We start from the raw sequence: 13599 nt of genomic DNA, 5'->3' as shown, positions 1-13599 counted from the left end.
AGTTAGATAATACTAATCCTATTTAAATGTTCAATTTTAATTTGGAATGACATGTTTAAGTGTAATTAGCACAATGGGGAAATTGAGAGTGAACGAATGTCTGAGCATGGCTTGTTTAGTTGGCTAATTGATTGATTGAGATTGATGGCATGTAGCACTTGGCTTGGCTGAGGTATAATTAAATGATGTGGGAATAAATAGTGGGTGAACAAAGGCAAACGCAACAAGCTCTGTCTGCACACTTATCTCCCTCTATGTTCCCTCCTGTTCAGCACAAATACTAAAGGACTTGCATAATTCTTATTTACTTATTTATTGGCTGATTTAGTTGTAAACAAGAGGACAAATCCCTCTTGTATGTCACTTTTTAAACAACATTTACATTTCTTACAGCGCACAAAAAGCCTTTACCTGAAATTAAAAATGCCTGGTGGCAGCTTACAGAGGAATTGCTTGTATAGTATTTCACAGCTGCTTCGGTACACTTCAAGGTTGAATTTGCAGAAGTCTGAACAGAACAAAAATTAACCCCACAGCCCAGTCAGATAGACTCAGGGAACAATGAACACATAAAAATGGACATGTTTAAAAATATTTTTTTCATAGTAACTGCTTAGATTTAGAGATGCACCGATGGATTGGTAGCCAGTCAAATTTACACACGTGCTGCATAATGTGTTTACAACATGTACACCAATGCTACAGCCACACAGACACACAACATGCATGCAGTGGCAGCTGCAGCACACAATCCAACCAGACAAACCCGAACACACACACACCTTGTTATCGGTGTTCATTGTGCATCAAAAAGACATAAAGCTGACAATGTTTAACACCTACAAGTCCAAAAAAAGCCATCAAGGAGCAACCTTAAAAATGCCAGATTCACATCATTCAGCATCAGAGGAAGACCAAAGTTTTGTTTTATAAAAAGCCATCATCCCAGTGAACATGGCCACTATGAACAAGCTAGCAAAGCAGCTAAAGCTAGGCAGAGCACAGAGCCAGCCACAAGTTAGCCTCCACTATCTTATCAGTAATGACAATGACATTAGGTGTGTTGTTATATACATAGATGCTGTACCTGTTTCACTCAGCTAAAATATGTTAGCTAAAAGTTTGATATACTAAAATTATTTTTTTTGTTGGATTTTACTTTTATTTTGAGATTTGTTTGAGTTAACGTGAGAGACAGTCCTGTCACTTGTAATGTAATGTGAAAATGACAGGTAAGCAACGTTATTTAAGATTTTCCATGAAAAGATAAGTTACAAAAAGGGTTGTATATTCTGTTAATTATGTCTCTTAGAAAGATAGAATATCTGAATTGGCAGGTCAGACTAAACGAAAAACGAAATCGGACAAGAATAAAAGGTGCATCTCAACATTGATCGTCCGGTCAGCTTTGCTGCTGTACTTCTACCACAAGCCACCCATTTCAACCATGACTTCAGATAATTATTTCAACTGTTTATCCTTAAGACTCCTTTTTTAGAATCAAAATATCATTTTTTTTCCTAATAAGTTCAACTATACTACAGAATGCATCCTAGTACCCTCTGGCAAAAAGCCTCCTGAGACAAATACAGCAGAAGTTAGTTGGAAAGCAACGATGTATGGAAATATATTCATAAAACTTTATTTCATGAATTTGATATATTATTGTAAATATGGATGATGCAGTCTATGGTACAGTATGACTTTACAATATAGTAAATCCTACATTCATACAGAGAAAAATGATTGTAATTGTATTTCATTGCATCAGTTTACCATTTCTGTTCTGTATCAACCCGTCACAATAAATATTTCCATCGTTTTCCATCAGTCTACTAAAAAACGGTAAGCTAGTCATACTGTAATGATGCCTGGAGAGCATAAAACATTACAATAAACCACAATCTGCACTAATGGAACAGTCAATTGCAACAATTTACAGTAACTACAAGAAATTGCACCTGTGTGCTTTGTATTACAGTCAGCCTATTCTGCTAATGCGAGATGACAGCCATTGGTGGATCGGTTAGAGTTTTTACCAAGAAAAAGCAGCGATACATGCTGTGTAAACATTGTGTCAATGGACAAATAAAAAAGTGCAATTTGCAGCAACATCCGGTTTCACAAATGTAATTGGGCTGTTGCTATCAGGACACTGAGTGAGATTGAATTTGCTTCGTTAATACAGAGCAATATCCTTTCATTAATATCGGAATCGTATGTGATGTGGACATGGGACTGACTAATAAAGTGGCTCATTGGCCTGGGTTAACCTATGACTCATTCACATGGAGAAACAGAGATATTGTGCACAGTCTTGAGGCCAGAGTTGTGCGTTGTGTCTGGCTTTTAGGTATGGATGAGTAACCCACAGAGTGCAGAAGAGAGGGACTACTATGTTCACCATTACATGGCATTAAATGGCTGTTGTGAGGTCCTCCAACGAGCTGCTGATGGGCAGTTACCGCTACCATGTTTCCTCAAGCAGAAAACTTAAAACTATACAAGACCCTACTGGAACATGCATCTAAAAACAATAGAAAATGTCACAATTGTTTGGATAAATAAATGGTTAAACACAACTTAAATGCATCTGGTTTTCCCTCTTTTCAATAAAGGCAGTATTAATTACACACCTGGATCGTTCAGTGTGTCTTGCATGGCTGTGTCCTCCTCACCCTCCGGCACTACTGCACTTAGGAGTTACTCGCCTATAATACCGCCAAGATGCTCAAGGGGGTTGAGCTCCGGTGTCCCCTTTCCCCCAGCCCACGGCACAACAATTTGTCTTTGTAAGGATATGCACCTTTTGGCCTCCACTTTTATGTCAGAGCACTTCTTTTTCGCATTTGTAATGCACACACTGTGATCAGCAGACATCTTTTTTCTTGCTTTTACCTCCTCTAGATGAACTTCAGCTTCACACTGTTTGAAATTGCTTTGTTTTGTCGTCATGCAGTCAGTATGAATAGTAATTAGGGGCATTTCACTGACTGTTTATAGACAACTATGAGAGTAAAAAGGGAAGGATTCTGGCTCACAAATGCAAAATTTCACAGTAAATGGTAACATCAACGTGCAGAGATCGGATCAAATCCTTACCTTGACATTCCTTGTGAATCAGTCCTCTGCCTGGACTGACTGATGGCCCTCCACCTTATTCAGCATGGGAAGAATCTGACCACAGACTGCTTTTCCTTCCTGAAGTCATCAGTGCCCAACTTCTCTACCAGTCTGTAATAGTAAATAATTATATTTCATAAGCAAATTAGCACAATCCTTCCATAGGATGACTTTACTAATCCACCAAGTTTTAAATAAGCCATGTTGAAATAGTCACATAATCCCCCTCTTACTTGTCCTTCTCAGTCAGCTTCCTCATCCGTGGGTCTTTGAGCGCAGCCTGAATGGCGGGAACTGCTTGAAGAATCCCTCAATCACCAAATAGAGGGAATTCTACCGTGACTTTACATCTACTGTAGAATGAGTGTGTGCTGGGGCAGGTCTGAAAAACAAGGTTGAAATGCACATCTATACGAGCACGTAGCAGTAAACATTAATCATCATTAGTTTGTTATCATGTATACTGGCCATAATCATTGATCACCATGTTAAATGCATATTGAAATCTACTTAAAGTAGTATTTAATGTATTCGTTCTAAAGAGTCACTGCTTTATTGTGAGGACAATTTATGGCAGCTAGGATCACATCATCCAAACAACCAGTGTGTGTATTCCTACAGCCTAGTTGGAAACAGTTGTTGTCCTTTTTCTGCACTGCAACGTCCAATGTACATGCAAACCCTTACCCTCAGAAAAATATGCTGGCATAAATAAAAGCAACTGTTCAGCTTGGAGGCATACACTTTTGATGAACTGGACAATTAGGAACCATTTAAACTGGAACCACTTCTTGAATCCCCCTTCAATACTGTTGGATAGATGTAGTCCAATAAGAAATACAATGTTTTCCCTCTGAAACATAGTGGAGTAGACTTTGAAAATGGAGTAAAATGGAAATACCCATGTAAAGAACTCTCAAACTGTACTTAAGTACAGTGCTTGGGTAAACATACTTAAGCTTAAGTTTTCATTGCCTGGTCGACTGAATCTTTTTTCTACCATGTCATTTTCAGTTTTGTTTTCCACTGTGGATAGTACCATTCCCGGCTGATTGCCATAGTGCTGCTGTATGAAAATGCCAAGATATCATATTCAAAGTGACACTTGGTGAATCCTTTCATCGGCAACCAAGCAGAGATTCAGCATCTGCACAACTGTACGGCTGCCATTTAAAAAAAAAAAAAATGGGTCTTGTGAATAACGACTGTAGTCACTATTGACTGTTGCTTGGCCATTTAAAAATTTCAAGTTTGAGTAGGATGTGAGGTGTTTGTACTACAGACAATTTTTTTTAAGACCAATTAGCGGTGTGAAGTGTTTTAACTTCACCTTCTAGTATTGGCTCAGATTGCTTGGAAGCTCTACCAAGGTGAAAAAGTAACAGGTATGAACAACTTTTGCTAGTGTAAAACCAAAAACACTAAATTAATTGAGCTGCACGATGTTGCGGAAAAGTGGCATTCGTTATGTTCCACTAGTGGTTACTGCATTCTGAGGACTGAGCCTTTGATCTTGTGTTTTTATACTTTTTATATAAAAAGGACAGCATACTGTAAAAACCGTGCCAAAGCAATTGTAAGTTAATATGCAGGAACACACTCAAGCCAAACCAAGCTAAAAAAGGTTTGGAGAAAACATCACCTGACTTCTTTTGGATAATCAAAGTGTCTTCTTGACTGAACTATAAATGTTGTGGTGGGAAAATGCCAAGTCATTTTCTGTGAACAGATGAGCTAGTTGTTTCAAACAATGATGAAGGACAAGCACCTGAAGCCTGTGATAACCACAACACAATTATCTCCGACTGCTACAGTATGACCCAGAGAAATCTGCATTAATTAAAGCACACACAACCAGCCTGTTAATCCTGTATGAAAGTGTCAGGGAGAAGAGACGTGTGTTTGTGAGGTGATTAACTCCAAACCTGAAAGATGCTGTGAACAGCACTATAGGCTCTAATGTCAGCGATGCTGCTGCTTGATGTTTAATACTCTGATACTTAATCAGAGATTGATGTTTACCAGAGGGAGGAAATGTGCTGGATGTTGATGTGGATGTTTTAGGTGTGATTAATTAGAAAAAGCTATTAAAAAAAATTTGGTTCATCTTACCCTCCCCCCACAAAAAAAAAGGTTAAGTGTTTCAGACAGGAAATCTGTAATTATCTGCTGAGCCTAAGCTTCAAGCAGCATCCTCTGAAGTTCCCTCAACCAAATCTCAAGGTGACTCCTTTCTGCAGAGGCAAAGACAAGTTTTCTTTTGCCAAATTTACATTGATGTTCCGCTTCATAGCCACCACCCAGATACAATAAGCAAGGCAAACATTCCCCAATCTTCTCCTCTCATCTTTTATTCTGCTACGTCTACATGTAATCTTTCTATCATATTTAGCATTGTTGATGCATAATTAATTTTCATTTAAAGTCGATTTTTAATTTGAAACACTTAGATAGCTGTTCCTGATTATCTTTTTTGAGATAGCCGTAAAAATGCTATTGTTGCATTACAAGTTTATTTAGTCACCCAGCTTCTTTCTGATGCACTGCAACGCCTCAATGGATGTGTTTCCACTTATGTTTTTGTGTGCGGTTCTGTTGTCAGCATATGAAAGTGTTCTATTTTTGTGGGACAGCCTGTTATAGTCTTAAAAAATGTCGGTACACAGCCTTGAAGTCAGTCAGACAAGGAGCCTTGGTGAGCCAGTGAGTTGCTGCAGGAACATTGCCACCTCAATAATTTATCACTCTGAGTCTATTTTCACTTATTAAATTAATTAGTTAGGTAATTAAAAGTTACATGTTTTAATTAAATTTGCATTGAATTCAAACACAGGGCCTCCACCTGGAAAGAAAGGCATCATGGGATGAAGTTCATCAGCTTGAATGAGCTTGAACTTAAAATTCAATTCCATTTGGGAAGATGTGGATAAGTTAAAAAATTATCTGTTTAATGCTGTGTGACCATTGCAGTCACTCTCTTTTGAAATAAGAGTTGAAGATAGTAACACTGCACTGCCTTACAAGAAAGAGAGCTAACGACAGACACAGTAAGTTGATTAAAACAAAAGGTGTGAAGGCTCTTAGCCAAACTGTTGAAGTAATAAAACCTTACAATAACTATTGATAATTCTTGCAAAAGTTACATAAAAGCTAAAAAGCATTCGATTATATAGGCGACAGTACTGCAAAACAACATGTACTAAATGTAAACTTTGATACATTATTAAATGAAATAATATATCAAAGGTACTTACTTTAACCAAAACCATGATCTTCTCCAAAACCCAACAAAGTTATCTTGGTGCCTAACCAAACTACAACCATTTCACAACGTTAACCACACATTTAAGTTTGAGGAAGTGTTGATCTCCTCCCCCGGTTGATTTAGAAAAGGCTTGTGTGGGTCTTATAGAGATGATGCATCACACACTGAAAACCACACCCACCAGAGGGGAAAAACTATAAGTGCCACAATGTAAAAGAAGGGCTGGAAAGATAACAGTATCTGTATCTGGCTGAAACCATATTGTAAAAATGCGGTAACACTTTACAATAACCAACTAAGTGATGTTTATAGATGGTTTATAAACCTATTATTAACCATTTTTTAAGTCCTATACATATTTAATCGTGGAATGTTTTTAACCAATTTCCTGCAAGGTATATGAATCATTTCAAAACCATTAACATACTTAATATGGTGTTAAAAATGTCAGAATGAGTGCAACCAAAACTATTAATAAACTATAATTATAATGTAATTGTTTGTTAATGGTATATTAAACTTAAACTCATATGTAAACTTACATTAATATACCATCTATTAGCCATTTATAAATTATTTAATTCGTTTCACATTAATAAATTATGTATTTACCATTCTAAATGGCCTGTATATGGTTTGTAAATGTTGATTAAACATTAATAAACTATCTGTTTACCATATAAATGATGGTTATTGTAAAGTGTTACCAAAAATGCTTTTGCCTAACTTTTAGATATATTGTCATGAAAAAAAATTATTAGACCACCATTGTTTTCTTCAAGTTCTTGTTCATTTAATGCCTGGTACAACTGAAGGTACATTTGTTTGGACAGAAATAATGATATTAACAAAAATAGCTCATAAGACTTTAATTTAAGAGTTGATATCTAGCTATTTTCCATGGTTTTCTTGATAATAACCAAAATCATCACAAGAAAACCATGGAAAATGGCTCGATATCAGCTCTTAAATTAAACTCTTATGAGCTATTTTTGTTGTAATCATTATATTTGTCCAACAAATGTACCTTTAGTTGTACCAGTCTGAACCTGACCTGAACAAGAAATTGAAGAAAACAAAATTTTTTCATGGCTGTATAGTTAGCCAAAAATTGACATTGGTTATACGACTGTGACAAAATGCTTTACGTTAGGCATACCGAATATCAATATCCCACATTTTCCCCCATTCTCAATGCTGATGTCTCACATCTGTATCCACTTTTGTCATCTTAAAAGCTTGTTTTTTTTATCAGCTTATAAAAACACAGTTATGGCTTCTTTACCTGTTGATAGAGCATTTCACCGGACAGCAGCGTTTAGACATTTTTCTGATATTTTCTAGCAGAAGGAATTGACAAGGAAGCACCTTCATTCAATACAAAGTCAATGGAGAGCGATGATTGTTTTACCCTCTGGTGGGGGCGGGGCTTCACTGCCCTCCATCTCTATTAGAGAGTAGGAACAAACGACCTATGTGGTGATATGGGTTGGAAGACTTGAGGAGGAGCTGGAGTGCAGTCACTGTAGGGTTTTTTTAGCTCCGTTTTCTCAGTTTTGTTAATTTTTCATGCTGTTTCTTCGCCAAAATCGACACATTTCTATGATGTAGTAATGTTCATGGTAAGGTAAGATATCAATGAGCCTAGTTACTGTGTTTTGGCTTTGTAGGGCAGCACAGCTTAAGAAAGACTGGATTTAGAGGTTTACAGACAAATACAGAGAAATGTTTGGTATTCATTTCATTTGTTCAGCTGTGCAAAGGATTCAGTTTTTGCTTGGTAAAACAATGCTGAGCAGAGCTGTTTATCCAGTTTGCCTGTGTGGTCATCTCTACACATCTGCAGAGTTAACGTTCACAGTTCAGATTGTACACATACAGAGTGATGAGGAAAGCCATCATCTGAAGCATAATTCTTGTGCTATCACTGGGTATTCATTTTAAGACATGAAAGCCTGAGCCTGTGATTTAGTAAGTACCCAGTGTTAGTGCACTCTTACCATGTCATTGTGATGTGAACAAAAGAAAACTAGGCTATTGAAACAAGAAAAATGTGTACAGAAAAGAACAAAAGAGATGAGTTAATGGAAACAAGATGGAACGCACTTTTCTACAACGGTTAATTAGTATTTTGAGGAATAGTAGTACTACCAAGAATATTGTGTTATTTTAGGAATTTTATTTTAGGCCTTGAGTAATTATAGCGTATGTGAGGGTGAACAACGTCTTCCAATTATGTCGATAATTACCTTTAAACTCATCATTAGGCCCCTATTCAACACAGTTTGTCACTTCCTGCTCCATATGGTTATGGTTGGTTTTGCTCTATATGAAAGAAAACATTCAGTTTCTTATGAAAATTTGCTGCATTTCAGTGTGAAATTGATCCATGTCTGCAACATTTCCCTTTAATTAATAACGGAATAGACTTTCAATTGAAGCTGGGTGGGCTTCTACTAGAGCATTACTTCAAAAGATGAAGTTAAAGACGATGAGCTCACCACAAACTTTAATTTTATCACTTGAATTATAACGAAAAACATGAAACAAACAGAGAGGGGAGGTAATATAATTAATTTACTTTTAACTATAGTGCCTGTTACATGCACTGGCAGAGTGGGTTCAGCGGCTGCTGTGACCTTAAAGACTTTTTTAGAAAACATTTCCGCCTCCCCCCTTAAGCATATTTGATTTAGCCCAATCTAAAAAAAGGCTATGTCAGAGAGAGAGATTATATCCGAGCATGCTGTGTTTCTTAAAGTAGAAATTAAAGCCTTAAATGCATAAATTAAATACTTGTGAAATTACACAAGGTGGAGCCTGGAGCAAGTGAGACTCCCTGTTCTGCTCAGTTAATTGACTGCATTGTAATTACTTTTCTGCTCAGTTCTAAGTTTCCTTTCTAACATATATTTTTAAACCCTCACTATCTGTACCTGTCTGACTTTACCAACCATGAATTAACACAGTGTCTACCTGCAGCAGTGGCAACAACATAAAAAAAACTGAATTCTATGAGTCTGAACAGCAACTGAGCATGAGCTTGTTTACTCTGGCCTCTCATCTGATGGTTACACTAAATGCTCAGTGATCCAGATGGGAGATTTTTTTTTATATTTTTGACAGATAAAAACCACTTTCTGTTGCCTGGAACTGTTTGAATTATGTGGCTTTTGTTCTTATTTCCTCATTAGTAATGCCTTATGGTTTCAAATGTTTGCAAAATTCAAAATCATCGAACTGTAGTCAGCACTGTAGAGCCATGCCCCAAGAAACAACAGATGTATCATTTACAAGTAAATGCCCCAAATGGATCCACATGGCTAAAGCTTATTCAACTGGTGGTTACCTTTTGAACCAACTGTAATGCCTTGGATAATTGCATTCTGTTTCTCCGGCTATTATTCATCAGTTAAAGGTCAAGAGCATTATTTGCAACACAAACTGAACCTGGCATTGTGTGGGCCAGTATTCAGTCTTCTGGTTGCTTAGTCACTTTGATATGCATGTGAATGTCAAATTAAAAAACTGAGCCCTAATAGGCAGCCATTATTGCGAGTCAGGAGCCTTTGTGTAAACCTGAGGTCTAATCACTTATTCAATCACTAAGCATTGCGTCCCTGCTCTCCTGCAGCCGCCACCACTGCTGCCTCTAAAAAGCTGCTGATTTTCTATTTCAAAAACCATGGATACACTTGAATAAAATATATATTTCTGCTCATAGCCAGGGCCTAATTGGTTGTCTGAAGTACTAACAAGGTTCTCTTGGTGGCTGTAATTAAATTAGAATTCATTGTCATGTTAACTAGGTAATTAAGTGAGGCATAGATGATCTCTAAGAACTTTCTTTCTCTCATCGATGGCAACAAATACATCTCACAAACAAGCATTGGAAGGATGCACCTTCGGAAATGAACTGGTGATAGTGACACAGAAAGCTGCAGCTTCCCCTAACTACATAATCAGTGAGATGTTGAAAGGATAACAGGATCGTGCCTAAAAGTAGAAACTGCCATCTACTAGCTCTTCTGAAACTCATCTCTTAACTGTCAACACAGAGGACAATGTGGCACCGTGCCAGACTGTGCAGAGTGCGGATCAGACTTTTTCCTCTGTCACACGATTAAGGAAAGGCAGCAAAATTGGATGCTTTAGCTTGTAATAAGCTGAGGTGCTGCTGTATGTGCTCACTAAAACATCTATTTTAAGGCACAATTTCAGGCCATCACACGGTGCTATCTATTTACAGCGGCAGCATTTTTTAAGACAATACGTCTTTATACATATTCACGAGAAGAAAAAATGATATGAATTCCTAAATAAGCCCCAGCAGGATTCATATCTCTTTTAGAAGTAGAGGCTTCGACTGCACCATTTTACTATTTAAATATGCTCTGCACTTCACAGTCAAGATCCATCAAAGAAACAATGAGGAAGTGTACATTCATAAAGTTCCAATAATGTTTTGTAATGGAACATTAGACTATAATGAACAACCAAAAACGGTTCTTTATGGCAGCACTAAAGTGCCGTGAACCAGAGAAACACAGCTCCTGCCATGTGCTATATTACCACTAGATCTGCAGACTGCACTCACAGAAAGAACCATTAAGGGTTTTAAATTGTTCCTCCAGAATGTAAAGAGTCTATAATGCTCAATTTTGTGCAATTCTGAAGAGTAATCTCAGGTGTGTAGGGCAACTATTATCCTGCAGATCCCCTACCCCTGGAGAGGTGGCAATCCTTTCACCTTGCACCTGCTGGTGTTTGGCATCGCACACCTCACACATCCCATCTCTGCATCTGGACGACACCAGATGTTCTTGAATAATTTCTCATACAGGTGAAAGTTATTTCCCTTTGCAGCTGAATCTCAACTTGCTCACCATTTCTTCCAATTGAGACAAGTCAAGACATGTGCACGCAATTTCTGCTCCGATATTTCTTACTTTAAAACCTTCGCTGCAGTGAGGCGAGGTGAAAACCTGGAGGGAAGGACACCGGAGAGCCGTTTTTCCACTCATTTCATTTGCCCCCTGCTGAAAAATAAGACTTTAACCAGATCCTGAAAGGTAGCATGTCTCAAATGCATCACAATGTCCAAAAAGCAGATGGCTGTCTAGCAGGGCAACAATTCTTTCTCTGAAACGCTGAATAATACATGCATATCTTGCTGTGATCCAGTGAATTCAATAGCCTATAGAAAAGGATTGCTCTCAACGTAAACCATTTTGCTAGAGGCCGTTCTCTTTCCTCAGGTCCAGTCTCCCATAAATAATTTGCCTTCAACCTTCACATGCATAAAAATTGCAACTTGTTGGTTATGAGAGAGAACAGTGAGGATGCACTTTGAATGCCAATGCGGCGATGAATAAACAATGGCTCGCTGACTCCAGGAGCAATGCAGAGCTGCCAGGAGACATTGCTTTGAGTCCACAGGCTCTCCTAATGGTTTTCACCACAGACCAAACCTTTCAGTCAGCTGTGAATGGGAGGCTGTTTTGATCTAGGGGGGGAACACTTTAATAATTTCTAACAAAGCAACAATTCCCGAGGCACTTTGGACAACCTTGGGCGATTCCTTCCGATTATATTCCAGCCACTCGAACACACTTTAAGCCATGATGGCTTTCTACAGCAATAAGCTGATAGTATATAAGGAGTATCCTCATACTCCCTTTCAGAGCCTTCAGAGCCTGTCGTCTACAGCCGAGGTCACTTTACCATTCAACCAAAGGGATCTCTCACTCTCAGTAAATGTATATACATCAAATCCAGGTACTAATCATAATAACCTCCACTGAAAATTCTAAAGCAATACAAACAATAAAATATTCTGGATCATCTGCAAGGTTTCTTAACAGATATGAGGTGTCTGAGAAGAAAATCAAAGTCTGTGATCTCCCCAGAATTCAATGGGGGCTTTGTCATTTCTGCAGTGCTACAGTGCCACCTGGTGGTAACCAGACGCCACTATGGGGCTGCATGTGCTATTTAACAGTATAGTTCCACAGCTGGAGGTCAAGTGGAAAGATGATTAATATGAGCAGAAATTACATTTTTATTTTTACATGTGGAATACCATTAGTTTTGCTTTTTCAGGCGTCCAAAAATATTCAAATTTCAGAGGTTAGAACCACTTTGTCCACTGTCCCTCTCATACAAGTTCATCTTATTTTCATACACTGGAGGTAACATAGGCAACCAGGTAATTGGCTAACCGGCCATACTCAAGGCCGTGAACAACTTAGTGCAACTAGTATTTTGTGAATTTTTTTTTTTGTGAAGACTCTTCTAAACATTTAACTGAAAAAATATCTGTTGGTTGAATGATGGAAAATATTTTGGAACTATTTTCAAAACAGTCACAACTTGGGAAACCAAAAGATTATCGATCAAACTGAATATTTTTTCATCCAGGTAGTTCGAGGATTCTTTGGGAATTCATAAAATACCACAAACGAAATGTATTGATAAACATCGGCGAAAGTTTAAAAAAAAATCAATCAAAACAAATCCCGGGGTCCGGAGTCAGAAGGAAATACTCACCAGAAGTGTGTAGGCCGCTCTTCATCTGTGATTCAGACCAGCAGCTTGAAGCTAAATTAGCCGCTACTGGGTCAACTCTGTCAAACCTGGTAAGAAACGGTGAGCGGTTGAGTTGCATTGTGGGTAACGTAGGCGCCATGTTGTGGCCAGGAAGAAGAATGTGTGAAATTAAAAAAAGAAAAAAAAGATATCAGTTTCTGCTGCATAGATTTTGTAAAGAAGAGGATTCGGGCCAGGTAGGAGAAAAAATAACGAGGAAGGTAAAAAAAAAAGAATTATGCACATCGAGAAAAAAGTCAGAATGCAACCTGGCGAAAAGTCAAATTGTCTTTTTGAGTTCAGTAGACTACAACCTGATTTTCCTCGATATGTTTAATATATGTCTAAAAAAATCACATTAATAACACAAAAGCAGATTTTGCCAAAACAATAGTTATAGTAGCCTTGGCTACTATCAAGTATAGCTCATTATTGTGCAGGGAGATTTTAGTACTACTATACCCTTAAATATTGTGGGTTTATTTTATGACAAGTAATGAAAATGAGGTTGTAGCTTGCAGTCTACCTGTCTTTCCAAAGTTACCGAACACAAAAAAGTTGACTTTATTCTACTTTTTTCTCAAAATCATATTTCGTTTTTCTCAAAGTGCATAATGGACAAA

The 13599-nt window shown here is 37.7% G+C and overlaps 2 long non-coding RNA genes across 2 annotated transcripts in view; both read right to left on the bottom strand.

Moving 5' to 3' along the window:
* The window catches only part of LOC131969778 (uncharacterized), a 115504-nt gene extending 112323 nt beyond the window's left edge, over positions 1-3181 (bottom strand). Inside the window, exon 1 of the long non-coding RNA XR_009394147.1 lies at positions 3103-3181. This is a non-coding gene — a long non-coding RNA (uncharacterized LOC131969778). The remainder of the gene's footprint in view (positions 1-3102) is intronic.
* LOC131969774 (uncharacterized) lies at positions 3182-13153 on the bottom strand. Its single transcript, XR_009394145.1, has 3 exons — positions 12938-13153; positions 3357-3505; positions 3182-3234 (listed from the first exon to the last, which is right to left on the bottom strand). It is a non-coding gene; the product is annotated as an uncharacterized LOC131969774 (long non-coding RNA).
* Between the last annotated feature and the right edge of the window lie 446 nt (positions 13154-13599).

Source organism: Centropristis striata, chromosome 4 (assembly GCF_030273125.1).
Source record: "Centropristis striata isolate RG_2023a ecotype Rhode Island chromosome 4, C.striata_1.0, whole genome shotgun sequence".
NCBI lineage: Eukaryota > Metazoa > Chordata > Actinopteri > Perciformes > Serranidae > Centropristis > Centropristis striata.
Note: the sequence above shows the minus strand (reverse complement) of the source record. Positions and strands in the feature narration are given on the sequence as shown.